Source organism: Danio rerio, chromosome 5 (genome assembly GCF_052040795.2).
Source record: "Danio rerio strain M-AB ecotype USA chromosome 5, GRCz13ab, whole genome shotgun sequence".
Classification (NCBI taxonomy): domain Eukaryota; kingdom Metazoa; phylum Chordata; class Actinopteri; order Cypriniformes; family Danionidae; genus Danio; species Danio rerio.
In genome coordinates this window covers 6945434-6960000 of record NC_141025.1, presented here as the reverse complement: position 1 = coordinate 6960000, position 14567 = coordinate 6945434, and the positions used below count along the sequence as shown (strand labels likewise).

The 14567-nt window shown below is 37.0% G+C and overlaps 1 protein-coding gene across 23 annotated transcripts in view; it reads left to right on the top strand.

The window, feature by feature from the left end:
• The window catches only part of LOC101883723 (uncharacterized), a 321837-nt gene that overhangs the window by 73218 nt on the left and 234052 nt on the right, over window positions 1–14567 (top strand). For 6 of the 23 annotated variants that reach the window (XM_087253121.1, XM_087253135.1, XM_087253122.1 and 3 more), the window contains one exon: window positions 13213–13276. The exons of 11 other annotated variants lie outside the window; for them this stretch is intronic. The gene's annotated coding sequence lies outside the window, so the exon portion shown is untranslated. Of the gene's footprint in view, window positions 1–13169; window positions 13277–14567 lie in introns of all 23 variants that reach the window. 6 more of the 23 variants (XM_087253134.1, XM_087253131.1, XM_087253130.1 and 3 more) reach the window with 1 other exon arrangement.

The window sequence follows — 14567 nt, the reverse complement described above, 5'->3', positions numbered from 1 at the left end:
TATAATTTTTATAAATTGCGTTTAGTTGATCTGAAACTTTACTTACATTTTCTTTTCTTGTAAATAATAAAAGTTGCGTCAGATTGATGAAAAAGAACCTCAATAGCTGCGTGAACAGGGCCACAATGGCTTTTTTTTACATTGAAACAATATGATACAGTATCTTCTGTCTATGACTGGCAAAGGCGTCCGAAAAAACTGTTGAATATCCGCGAATATTTGGTTAACTAAAAAAACAATTTACTGATGTTTGTAATGCATAGAAAAACGCAAAGCAGAATTCTCCTGAGCTCAATAACCCACTAATAACAGCCACTTTGTGATGGTTTTCAAGGTGGTTAATGAGGTTTGTTGTGTTACCTTGGGAGGTTTGGACTGAACAGGAACAAAGGCTACCTGATCAACACTGCATTTCTCGAAAAAAGACTTGCAATAGACGCAGTCACCTGATGCGGTACAACCTGTAAACCCCACCCATTGAATTAACGGCTTGGTCTTTCTAATGTAAAATCGAGACGATATACGATATTTAATTATTGATCGTTGGCCACAAATATCGTTATTGTCATAATAATATGATTAATCGTGCAGCCCCCGTGACTCTAGCTTCATAGCTAAAGGGCTAACATGCATTTTATGAAGAAAATAACAGTGTTTATGTGCTTTATAAAGGATGATAAACAGCGTCGATACGTTTAGGGCCGTGTCTGAGTCCACTACATCCTTTCAGAGGTTTATCCAGCTCTTTAAGCTCATAGACTCCTCCAGAAACTGAACCTGGCTGATGGAGGTTTTCAGCGGTGCTTCTGACTGAGCCCAGCCCAGTTTGATAAACTTCTTGTCTGTGTCTGCTGGGGGATTTCCCCTGGGACACCGACAACAGTCGATACGTCACAATCACGCCCCCACAAGAGCAAGCTCCTGATTGGTTAAAGCGGCGCGAATGTCCACTGAAGCTCAGATTTTTGAACGCGAGTGATCGCGCGAAACGCGCATTAAGCGCGATATACGCGCAAAACGCTCAATTCGCGCCACGCCATTCGCGCCATGCGCACCGCGCAATTCTCGTCATTCGCGCCGTGCCATTCGTGCGTATCGCGCCGCAGGATGTCTATTCGCGCGTTTGCATTGACTTAACATGTAAATCACTCGCGCTTGACGCTCGTGCCGCATCTGGTGTGAACGCAGCATTAGTCCCGTATGGTTGCAGGGTCGGCTCTTTGAAACAAGTCCTCCATTTAGACTTGTCCATATGATAACAACTTTTTTTACACATTCCGGCCGGCCTGCCCTCTGGGCCTGTCACCCTCATACACTACGGAAAATTTAGCCTACCCAATTCACCCGCAGCATGTCTTTGGACTGTGGGGGAAACCGGAGGAAACCCACGCGAACGCAGGGAGAGCATGCAAACTCCTCACAGAAATGCCAACTGAGCCAAAGGACTAACCAGTGACCCAGCGACCTTCATGCTGTGAGGCGACAGCACTACCTACTGCGCCACTGCCTCGCCCACAGTAGTAACATAATATGAAAATATAAAGCATTGTATCGTTTAATAATAGTAATGTAAATACAATTCATTTCTAAATAACTTAAAAATGTAACTTAACATAAATACCTTAACATTTTTAATTAAAAAATAATAATCTACAGCTTTTAAAACAGTGTGTTCGTAGAATACAGTCAAAATTATTAGCTCTTTTGTGAAATTTGAATTCTTTTTTTCCTTTGTGCTGATTAACGAAGGGATTTTTTCCAACAGTTTTTCATACATAATAGTTTCCAAACAAAATCTACCAAAACAAAATCTGATTTAGTTTGTAAAAACAGTCAAACTAATGCGCATGGTTTGCCACTTCCCTAAACTCCGAGCGTGGCGTCTTTACCACAGCGTGGGGTGGTTTTCGCTTTTTTTTGTTGTTGTTTTTTTCTCCTTTCCCCTGCTGTCTTCTTCTTCTACTCCTGTCTCGCCTCACTTCGGCGTCGCTCTAAATATATCTCGCCGTGTCTACCTTTCTCCCCGTCTCTCCGCTTGCACAGTCTTGTCCAATAAAGTTAGCCATGCTTCACCAATCCAATCTGACACACTTTTACATAACAATTCTATCTGCAGCCTGCGCCCTCCCTTCCCAGACGCAATTCAAAGCTTTCTCCATGAATGAGTGACTGTAATGCAGTATTTTAACACTGAATATTAGATGCGTTTGGTGAATAGCATCTATTAGTGTTGAAATGCACTCCTGTCTTTCTGAACGGAGGGCTGTGGATGCTTCAATGCCATTTTTGTGCGTGTGGGAATTCTTGTGGACTTGTTTTTTTTAAGGAGCTCTTTGGCTCTTTTCCAACATCCTATGGATGTTTAGTATTGATTAGGGCAGGCTGGAGATTCTCCTGTAGTGTTTATACCCGGGTGTATCTGTGTCATGATGTACAGGATTGTAGATAATGAATTAGTTGTGGATTTTTATGAAGTAACACTCATGCTCGGTGTTGTGATTTTAAAAAGTAATCTAACTCAAATATCTTTTGGTAGTCATATTTCTAGTCATATATGTTGAGTAAAAAACTTGAGTACTGTGAAGTATGATGCATGACATACTTTTCATTAGGATAGTTACTTTTTTATTAGTAATTGTGTACATTTGTACACTACCTTACACAAGTCTTGTTGTTGATCCCAGTTGTAAGAGCAGCAAATAATAGCTTTGCTGTTCATTTGGAAAAGTGGCTGATTTCTAATGAATCATCTGTTGAGCTGCATCCCAATCATCACAAATACTGCAGAAGACCTACTGGAACCCGCATGGACCCAAGATTCTCTTAGAAATCAGTCAAGTTTGGTGAAAGAAACATCATGGTTTGGGGTCACATTCAGTATGGGGGTTGTGCGAGAGATCTGCAGAGTGGATGGCAACATCAACAACCTGAGGTATCAAGACTTTTGTGCTGCTCATTACATTACAAACCACAGGAGAGGGCAAATTCTCCAGCAGGATAGCGCTCCTTCTTATAGAAAGTCAAGGTGCTCCAGGATTGGCTAGCCCAGTCACCAGACATGAACATTATTCAGTATGTATGGGGTAAGATGGAGAAGGCATTGAAGATGAATTCAAAGGATCTTGATGAACTCTGGGAGTCCTGCAAGAACGCTTTCTTTGCCATTCCAGATGACTTTATTAATCAGTGATTTGAGTCATTGCAGAGATGTATGGATGCAGTCCTCCAAGCTCATGATGGAGTCAGACACAATATTCATTCTGTCTCCACTGCAGCAGGACTTTATATTCTATACTGGACATTATTTCTGTTAAATGACGAGACTTTTGTCTTAGCAAAGTCAGAGCTTACTGTCCTAATGAAATAAGTCAAAATCAAGGCATGATCATGTCGTTTTTCCAACACATTTTTAAACCTAATCGTATTATAACAAATTTCCTTTGTCTTTGCCATGGAAACGGTATGTAATATTTTGTTACATATTTAGCAGATACTAGTTTTCAGCTTAAAGTGACATTTAAAGCAGGGGAGTCAAACTCAATTCCTGGAGGGCCGAAGCCCTGCACAGTTTAGTTCCAACCCTGCTCCAACACACTTACCTGTAGGTTTCAAACAAGCCTGAAGGACTCAATTAGTTTGATCAGGTGTGTTCAATTAGGGTTGGAACTAAACTGTGCAGAGCTGCGGCTCTTTTGGAAGCGAGTTTGACACCTGTGATTCAAAGGGTTAACTAGGCAAGACATTGGTTTGTTCTGTTGCCAATGGGGAAAAATCTAATATTAATGACCAGTAAATTTGCTTTTATTAATGTAAAAACTGCTTTTATCCCAGCCAAACTAAAAGAAATAACTTTCTCCAGAAAAAAAGGAGAAAATACTGTCAAAATGCCACATTTAACCTCACCTGGGAAATTGAAAAACAATGCTAATATTTAAAAATAATTTAGTTTTCAACTGTTGATATCTGTAAAGGACAATACACAACTTCATTAGTAATATTTTTGTTTGTGATGTTTTGTGTATGGTCTGGGGGGTCCAATTTCGCTATACGAAAGTGTAGTGACAAATAAAGGCTTGATTGATTGATTGATTGAATATAAATAATTATTGATATTATTATATAATATAATATAAATCATTATATTATTTAAAACGTGAATGTAATATATATATATATATATATATATATATATATATATATATATATATATATATATATATATATATATATATATATATATATATATATATATTTGGAGCAGTTTTATACTGTAAGCAGGGCAATCTAGCTGCAACTTAAAGTGCAAAGCTTCACGATTATTAAGCATTACTGGCTCCGAGATCTCAGGGGACGCTTGCGAAGTCTTTAATAACAGTGATATTTTAGAGTTATGATTCATTTAGATGCTACCCAGCCCGATTGCGTATGAAAGTGCAATATGCGCGGCAGCACGCGGAAGACTGAGATGGGTTGAGGAGGGTCAGCGTTCCTGCCACCAGGACACACTGAGCATTAAGAAATGCTGGATTCATTAAACTGTCACTGTAAATCTCTGTCCACACCGACTCAGAGAGAGAGAGAGAGAGAGAGAGAGGGAGAGAGAGAGAGAGAGAGAGAGATGGCAGGAATATGTGAGTGGAAAAGAAAGCATAGGGAGGGAGATGCTACAAAAGAGATGGAATATGGAATGGAGAGCAACATAAATTATAGAGATTCAAAGATGTAGCGAGGGATTTGATTTGTTCCTATAATATCCCTCAACTGACCTTCGGACATGATATATATTTCGTTTAGATTTTCTTTCATAACTGCTGTTGTGTTACATTAGGTTTCAAGATGAAACTGTGACGTAAACAAATGAATAGCCATACATTTGTTGTTAGACTAAATGTGCTCTATGGCTTTCAAAACGAATCGTGATGCACAAGAATGAATGCCTGTGTGTGTGTTATTATTATGTTTTGTATCTTTTGTATGTTATGTATCTTGTTATTATGTTAATGTATGTATGTATGTATTCCGTTTCTTGTGTCCTGATCTGTACTTACACAAATTTAGCAAATACATTCTTTATAAGCTTCCTATTGGAAAAAATGACTACAGTAGATACAGTCACTGCTTGAGGGTTGTAACTTTACACCGTGTCCTTAAAAAAAGATTCCAGGGACAAACAATTTGGCTGTCTGCACAAATCCCGAGACGACAGAAACATTTAAATAGCAGCCATTTATTTAAATATCAGCCACTGCACTGCCAATGAAATGGTAAAGGTAAAATATCCCTCCTATTACATATGATTTCCAATGTAGATGTGAATTCTATATGATGTAAATATTGTTTTTATGAATAAAAATAATCATTTTCTAACATATATATATATTACATACATATATATTAAGGGTGTCACGATCCTCCAAATCCTCGATTCGATTACATTTTTGATTCTAAAGTCACGATTTGATTCGATTTTTGATTATGAAAAATTAACTAATTAATTAATTAATTAATTAATAACGAATTAATTATTTGTAGCCTACCGTTTAAATTACCTGACTTGCTTGGTCTTTGTTTTACCCATAAACAAATCAAACAGTAAATGAATAAAGGTAAGTTACACACATAATTACCACCTGTCAATCACTTTTTTTCTGCGGGACTCGTGAATAGTGATCTGTGTCGTTATAATGGCGTCGGTAAAAAGGTGCACAACCAACTGGAACCAGCCAACAGTATCTGAGGTGTTCGCTAAAATGACTAAGTACAAGTGTAAAAGTAAAGATTGAAGCAGTCTACTGATCCGCTGACTGCCTGGACTCGCTATCTGTTTGTGCGTCTGTGTGAATGAGTGTGTGGTCACGTGATGTGCGTTTTCAGAGGTAGTGAGGAAGGAGGGCTGCTCAGAAATGCTACACGCCAGTGTGGATGTGGATCGTTGTCGTTCTAAAATGGCATTTAAAAACAAAGACATATTAGTGTAAACAGGGCCTGAGTGTGTATTTTTCATGAGCGGATGTGCAACGGGTGCGGGGAGGAGGATCGCGATGCGCCCATCGTCTATCATCCCAACCGTAATACGTACATAGCAGAGCTTGCAAACTGTGTTTTTTTTTTTGTCGACAACACGAACTTTGTCAACATAACTCACTGGAAATCCAAAATGCTTACACACCTGCGACTTCATTGAAAGAGGAGAGGATTTAAGTTCTGTCGACGGGTCTCCTGCATCTGCAGTTTAACAAGCACTTCAACAAGCCTGTTTTTTCCCGCTTGGCAAGCCAAGCTGACATGACATGGGGGCGTGGCAGCATCGACCATTCTTTTTTTTTTATTCGATAATCGAAGTTGAGCATAAATTTCGATCAATTTCGATTAGAAATCAAAATCGTGACACCCTTAATATATATATATATATATATATATATATATATATATATATATATATATACACACACATCTATGTGTGTATTTATATGTATACAAAATAAATATGCATAGTACACACATATAGTTTTTGAAAACAAGCTTTAATTTTATATGCGAGTAATCTTTCGACAGCGCTAGTCAATTTTAATTATAAATATATAGTATTAAATAAGTATTAATAGGGAAGGAAAAGGCTGAATGGAAGATGCTGGTTCTGTAGTTTGTATTTAAGTTCGCACATAATTTTCTCGCTAGTGAACCATTCAGTTTTTCTACTTACGAAATCTGTTAAGAAAACAGCAAGTGTGCCATTTCACCAGAGGTGGCAGTAACGCACCAAAACCTTGTTGTCAAACACTGTAAAACGGGAAGAAGAAATCATCATTCTCTCCATCATATGGATTTACCTTCGGATAGACACCGGCCTCACAGTTCCGTGATTGTCGGTGCCATGACTTATTGATACGTGATCGGTAAATGTTGCTTGTGTGGACACTACTGCGCTACTTGACTATAAATAGTTTCGCTACTGAAAAGCCGTTTGATTTAGAAAGTAGCAATGCTACTGCCACGCTACTGAGAAATGTAGTTAAGCTAGCAGCGTCACTACTTGTAGTGATGCTACTGCCCAACACTGCACTAGAGACATATAGAACAATCAGATGCTACAATAACTAACAAACACTCCTTATGCGCAAAGCACACACCCATAACTTATTAAGAGACTAAAGACAACCCTTTTAGATTGTGCTGAGCACAACAATTGACACTTTATCCCTTATAATTTACACTTAATACCCACATAACCATGCCCCTCCACCCATCTCCCCAAAAATTTAACTGAAATAGAATTGGTTGGAAAACACTAGAGACTTAAAGTACAGTACAATCAGATGCTAAGGACTTAGGACAACTCTTTTAGATTAAGATTATATTAAGTTTCAGCCTTATTCGATTTTCAGTTTTGTTTGTTTGGGTGGCATGGTAAAACTGGGTATCAATCAGTGGTGTGAAGTAACAAATTACAAATACACAAATGAAAGTAAAATCGAATTGTGCGGAAAACACAAGAGACTTTTAGAACAGAACAATCAGATGCTACAATAACTAACAAACACTCATTATGCCCAAAACACACAGCCATACTTCATTAAGAGAGACTAAGGACAACACTTTTAGATTATGGGCCTGGCGCAACAAATGTTTTTCCTATACTTAAAGTGGACAAAGTGGATTCGGACATGTCCTAAGTGCTTTGAACAGTACTTTGATTTATTTGAGTGTTTGTTAGTTATTGTAGCGTCTGATTGTTCTGTTCTGAAAGTCTCTTGTGTGTCAGCCCTATTCGATTTCAGTTTCATTTGTTTGGGTGGCATGGTAAAACTGGGTATCAATCAGTGGTGTGAAGTAACAAATTACAAATACACAAATGAAAGTAAAATCGAATTGTGCGGAAAACACAAGAGACTTTTAAAACAGAGCAATCAGATGCTACAATGACTAACAATCACTCATTATGCCCAAAACGCACAGCCATACTTTATTAAGAGAGACTAAGGACAACCCTTTTAGATTATGCGCCTGGCACAACAACCGTTTTTCCTATACCTAAAGTAGACAAAGTAGATTCGGACATGTCCTAAGTGCTTTGAACAGTACTTTGATTTATTTGAGGGTTTGTTAGTTATTGTAGCGTCTGATTGTTCTGTTCTGAAAGTCTCTTGTGTGTCAGCCCTCTTCGATTTCAGTTTCATTTGTTTGGGTGGCATGGTAAAACTGGGTATCAATCAGTGGTGTGAAGTAACAAATTACAAATACACAAATGAAAGTAAAATCGAATTGTGCGGAAAACACAAGAGACTTTTAGAACAGAACAATCAGATGCTACAATAACTAGCAAACACTCATTATGCCCAAAACACACAGCCATACTTCATTAAGAGAGACTAAGGACAACACTTTTAGATTATGCGCCTGGCGCAACAACTGTTTTTCCTATACTTAAAGTGGACAAAGTGGATTCGGACATGTCATAAGTGCTTCGAACAGTACTTTGATTTATTTGAGTGTTTGTTAGTTATTGTAGCGTCTGATTGTTCTGTCCTGTAAGTCTCTTGTGTGTCAGCCCTATTCGATTTCAGTTTCATTTATTTGGGTGGCATGGTAAAACTAGGTATCAATCAGTGGTGTGAAGTAACAAATTACAAATACACAAATGAAAGTAAAATCGAATTGTGCGGAAAACACAAGAGACTTTTAGAACAGAACCATCAGATGCTACAATAACAAATCCTCGTTTCTTTACAAGAGCTCAAGGATTCAGCAGAATCAGGCTGAGACAGCAGCTCTTGATGATCTGGTTTCCGCTTCTCCCTCACCTAATAATGTGGAATTATCAGCACAGCAGAATAAGTACATAAGGGAGCCGGAGCATCAGTGCTTATGACGCTAATGAGGGAACAAGACGCTGAGGTGCATCATATATCATAAACTCTGATGATAAAGTTATTTTTTCATTAGTACTTTAGAGAGTTTGCGCCGCCCACGCACGCAGTGTAGGTGGGCTCAATGAGTTAACAACATTGTTCATTTAAGAGAACAACTCTTTGTTGTAGCGGTGCCGGACTAAAGCACATTTCTTTTTGTTTGTCGTAAATTGATGTACTAAGTGTTTCCTCCTTTGTTGTGACAGTCGAAGCCAAAATGATTAGCCCTGCTGTGAATTTTGTATTCGTTTTCACATATTTCCCAAGTGATTTTTAAGAGAGCGAGGGCATTTTCACAATATTTGCTGTAAAAAAAAAATTCGGCTAGTCTCATTTGTTTTATTTTTTTGGGAAAAAAAAGCATATTATAATTAAATATATATATATATATATATATATATATATATATATATATATATATATATATATATATATATATATATATATATATATATATATATATATATATATATATATCTTTAAGGTCAATATCATTAGCCCTTTTTAGATTTTAGCTACAGAACAAAGTGCTGTTAACTTTCCAAAAACTTGCTTAATTACCCCAAATTGCATAGTTAACCTAATTAATCTAGTTAAATATTTGAATAATAGTATTAATAACTAGATTCTTAAAGTTTGAGGACAAACTTTGAGGCTGCCTTGTGAACGCCTGACGGTAATAGTTTATTAAGTTTAAATAGTTTAAAAAAATATGAAAAGATAGATAGATAGATAGATAGATAGATAGATAGATAGATAGATAGATAGATTAGCATGTTATTAGCATGATTCTAGCATGAATTAGCATGTTACTAGCATGATTCTTGCATGAATTAGCATGCTATTAGCATGATTCTAGCATGAATTAGCATGTTACTAGCATGATTCTAGCATGAATTAGCATGATTCTAGCATGAGTTAGCATGATTCTATTATGAATTAGCATGTTACTAGCATGATTCTAGTACGAATTAGCATGTTACTAGCATGAATCTTGCATAAATTAGCATATTATTAGCATGATTCTAGTAAAAATTAGCATGTTACTAGCATGATTCTAGCATGAATTTGGCATGTTATTAGCATGATTCTAGTATGAATTAGCATGTCACTAGCATGATTCTAGCATGAATTAGCATGTTATTAGCATGATTCTAGCATGACTGCATGTTACTAGCATGATAGATAGATATTAGTCTGGGCCTCTATAATGGAAGTCTATGGGACCGTAGCTAGGGTGCAGTATCTGGTTGTTAGGGGTGTGGCTAGAAAGTTAAAATCTCATCAGTAATTGGTAGTTTGGTAGTCTGAGTTAAATGAGCCCAGTTAGAAGTAGAAGCAGCATGCACCAGCTGATTGGTGAAGAGGAGATAGAGTGATGAAGCCAATCATGATATAAGTATGTGGGCTAATTTGGCCAGGATGCTGGGGTTAAACCTGCTGGGTTTTTTTTTTTTTAAAGGACATTCCAGATCACAGAGAGTTAGTTTAACCTCAGTTTAACGTCTCATCTGAAAGAGGGTGCTCAGAGTAGTATAGAGTACCCATCAATACACTGGGGTGTTAGGACCCACAACGACTGAAAGTTGATCGCCCCCTGCCGGTCTCACAAACACTGCTTCCAGGTGTCTTGAAAAATATTCAGCAAAATATTATTTACTGTCATCATGGCAAAGATAAAATAAATCAGTTATTAGAAATGAGTTATTAAAACTATTGTGTTCAGACATGTGTTAAAAAAATCTGCTCTCCTTTAAACAGAAATTGGGGGAAAAAATAAACAGGGGTGCTAATAATTCTGACTTCAACAATATATATTTCTGAAGGACGTTAATAATATAATATCATAAAAATCATTAAAAATAATAATTAAAAAATCATAAAAGTATACATTTGTGTTAAAAGTGATTTTATTCCAGCTAAACTAAAAAAAAAAGTCTTTCTCCAAAAGACAGAAATATAATAGGAAATACTGTGAACATTTCCTTTCTCCGTAAAAAATAACTTGGGAAATAAATTTATAAATATGTATATAAATGTTGTATTTATTAATATTGTTGTATTAAAACTGTACAAATGTCTCCCAGTGTAACTGTTGAAGCTGGAAAACTGTAGTTAAGCATAATAATTTAAATATTTGTTGGTTCGTTTTTGTACAGATGATTTTCTCTGTGCATGATGTGCTCCTCAATGAATCTGGCCGTGCTTTATTAATGCCGTATGCTGAGACATTCGCAATCGCCAGAGTTTTCTGCTCAGTCGCGGGTGCTCTGCTGATTCACATCACATCCCGAGGCCCCTTCGTGTCACGGCCAATCACATCAATGTTGTGATGCGCAAGCGGATGAAGAGGAGGACGAGGAAGAAGCTGTGATAGTGAAACACGAGCGCCCGAAGGCTGAAACTCTCATCCTAAACCCCCATCACAGTAATCATCACTAATCTTAATAATCAGGCCTTCGCTGTGACCAACAGGGGCGTTACGGTGTTAAAAAAAAAGAAACGTTTTCGGAAGCAGGTAAAATCGTTGCACTATTTAATATCACACACTATTTAATTGCATTACACTGTACAAACCCATCTGTAATTGTACTTTTCAAATGTAAAAGTTTGATATACATAACCAGGGCTTAACATTCACTTTTTTGACCATCAGCCACTGTGGCTAGTAGTTTTCCAACATTTCTAGCCACTTGCCATTTTCACTAGCCAAAATTGTATTGTTAGGAAAATATATTTTATACACATAAATATGACTTTGACATGCTAAAATGACTTGATTTAGAGTTTGCGTTATCTCTACATGCCTCCTCATTCATTTCACTTTTTGTGTGTCGTGTATGAGCTTGCTCAATAATCATGAGCGAATGGGTCAGGGTTTCATAATTAGTTTTCATAATTTTCAGAGCCCAAAATTAAGGATTTACCCAATTTATCTCTGACCACACTATAAATAAACAGTTCATTATTGCTTAGCCACAAATTTTAAATGTGTGAAAACATGCAAAATATAGCTGTATACTATACTTTTTATTTAACAAAACATATACACAGTCATATGTCCTGGCTAAAGGTCCCAGATCACCAATTAACTACATATAAATGGAGAGTTATTCTCCCATTAAAGCAGTCATTGTAAAAAAATAATAATTAAACCATATTAATGCAAAAGAAAGCAGGTAAAAAACATACTGTGTGATAATGAAAGGATGATCACACACGCATGGTTAATGACAGACCCATAAATGATCTTTTCAAAGAATGGTTAAACCGAAAGCAACTGGCGCTGCTTACAATAATTACATCTGGAACTCTTGAAAGCAGCAAGACTGTGGGTGCGTGTTCCTCACTTTTTGTTCAGTCTATTTGAAAGAGAATCGATCGCATCAGTTGTGTTTCTAGACACAGTTGCTTTACAAAAGGAAACTGGAGCGTGCTCGCGTTATAAAAAGTCGCGCACATCACCTCAACTGGTAGCGCGAGTGATTATCCTCTCATTCGGTATTCACCTGCTTTGCTTGCGTGAAGTTGCGAACACACTTATTTTTGTCAGTCCTGTTGCTTCTTGATCGACTGTGCATGCATATTGGACCATCCTTATTGTTGAACCCTGCTTTTAAGAATTATTATCTGGGAAAAAATTTTTCAACCAGCCAAAGTGGCTAGTGGGAGTGTCTGTCGGGTTGGCGGGTGTTAATGTAAAGCCCTGTACATAACTACATATCTATTTAGTAATTCCAGTTTATATCAAATAATAACCTACATGTTATGTTCTCAGTTATTTACAAACCCTGATTATTTAAAGCAACCTGGGGCCTGTTTCAGTAAGGAGGTTCAACCAACTTAGAGTTTAAACTTGATTAAAGTTGATTTACAGAGAGATTAAAAACTCAGAATTTTCGTTTTCATAACAGCCGATCTGAGTTAGGTCAATTAACTTTGAGTAGACCAACTCAGAGTTAAGCGCGCACACCGCGACTATAAAAAGGCATTGTCAATAGAGCGCAGATATTACGAGTAACATAAAAAAACAATAAAAACAAATAAGACCTTCTCCAGAAGAAAAAACATTATAGGAAATACTGTGGAAAATTCCTCTCTCTGTTAAACATAATTTGGGAAATACTTAAAAAAAAGAAATTCACTTGAGGGCGAATGATTCTGACTTCCACCGTACATTTCTAAATGTTTTTTTTATTGTAGTTTAGTACTGACCAGTAGTGAATTCAGTGCTGATGCTCCTGCTCCTCTTGTCCTCAGACACGGCCTGCAGAATGACTGTATATTTTGTGGTGCTTCTCAGATCAGACAGAGTATGAGATGCCACAGACGGGTCCACAATCACCTCCTGAAACAACACACATCAGGTACACTCTGAACATCTGTTTAAAAAGGCATGGGCACACTTTATATTAGAGGGGTCGGGGTTCAACGCTAAGGATTTTTTATACGGGTCTGATCGGGCCATTGGTTGAGATTTTTACTTGCCTTGCCAAAATTTTCACTGGCCCCACCAAAAAAACTAAAAAGTTAATAGCTATTTCTTAGCCACATATTTTAAATAGTGGCAAAATTATGCCTGTGAATCTAGAATTTAAACATTTTAAATATGTTAACAAATGTATAACGAGCAAAATTCAAGATTTTATGCAAATGAAAGAGCAGTATGAAAAATGTGCTGGTATTTTAATGCAATTCTAAATAATTTTTATAAAAATGGCTTGCCAAACTGACAACTGTTTTTTTTGTTTGTTCTTTTTTCAGTTTCTTAATTTTGTACCCATGTAATTGTCTGCTTCTAAGGCTTTAGAAACAGATGTTTTCTTTTAGCCTCATTGTTTAATTTTGTCGGCATGTTGCCATCTTTTCGCTTAACTGGTTGTTACCAGGTTACAAAAAAAAAAAAAACGTGTTCATCGTTACTGGCCGACAGTGGCTAGTAACAATCCTGTCTACTGTCCCGAGTGTCTTTCACGCTGGCCCCGGGCCCCCGGGCAGTCCTTATTGTTGAGCCCTGGGGGTTCATTTAAAGTGGACCTAATATGCCTGTTTTAATCAAGATGTACAACAAGTCCCTAAAGTGTGAAGTTTCAGCTCAAAACACCCGACAAATAATGTTTTAAAACTCTTTGAATCTGCCCCTTTTAGGCTTTGATCCTAATTGTGGCATTTTTGGTGACTGTTGCTTTAAATTTAAATGAGGTTGTGCTCTTTTCAAAAGAGGGCGGAGCAACATATGTCTTTGTGTCAGCATAGTGGCAGATTCAAAACAGGACTAATTTTCTATGCTAATGAGGGTGGTATTGTCACTAATGGACAGGGCAATTGATGACAAGTACAAAGGGAGAATGCCAAAGTGTTTTTATCAAGTGTGACTATAAAGAATTGAATTAATTAATTTTTTACCATTAGAAGCTGGCTATATTCACACACTGTTGCCAAAAAAAAAAAAAAACTGTTTAAACCCTTTATAAAAGTGACTTTTTTGCATAATAGGTCCCCTTTAAGTTTGTAGCTACTGTTCTACTATGTGTGTACTGTGTGTGTGTGAGTATAATTTTTACTCTCAAAGATCTGGGGCCTGTTTCAGTAAGGTGGATCAACCAACTCTGAGTTTAAACTCGAACTCTGAGTTGATTTACCGAGAGATTTAAAAAC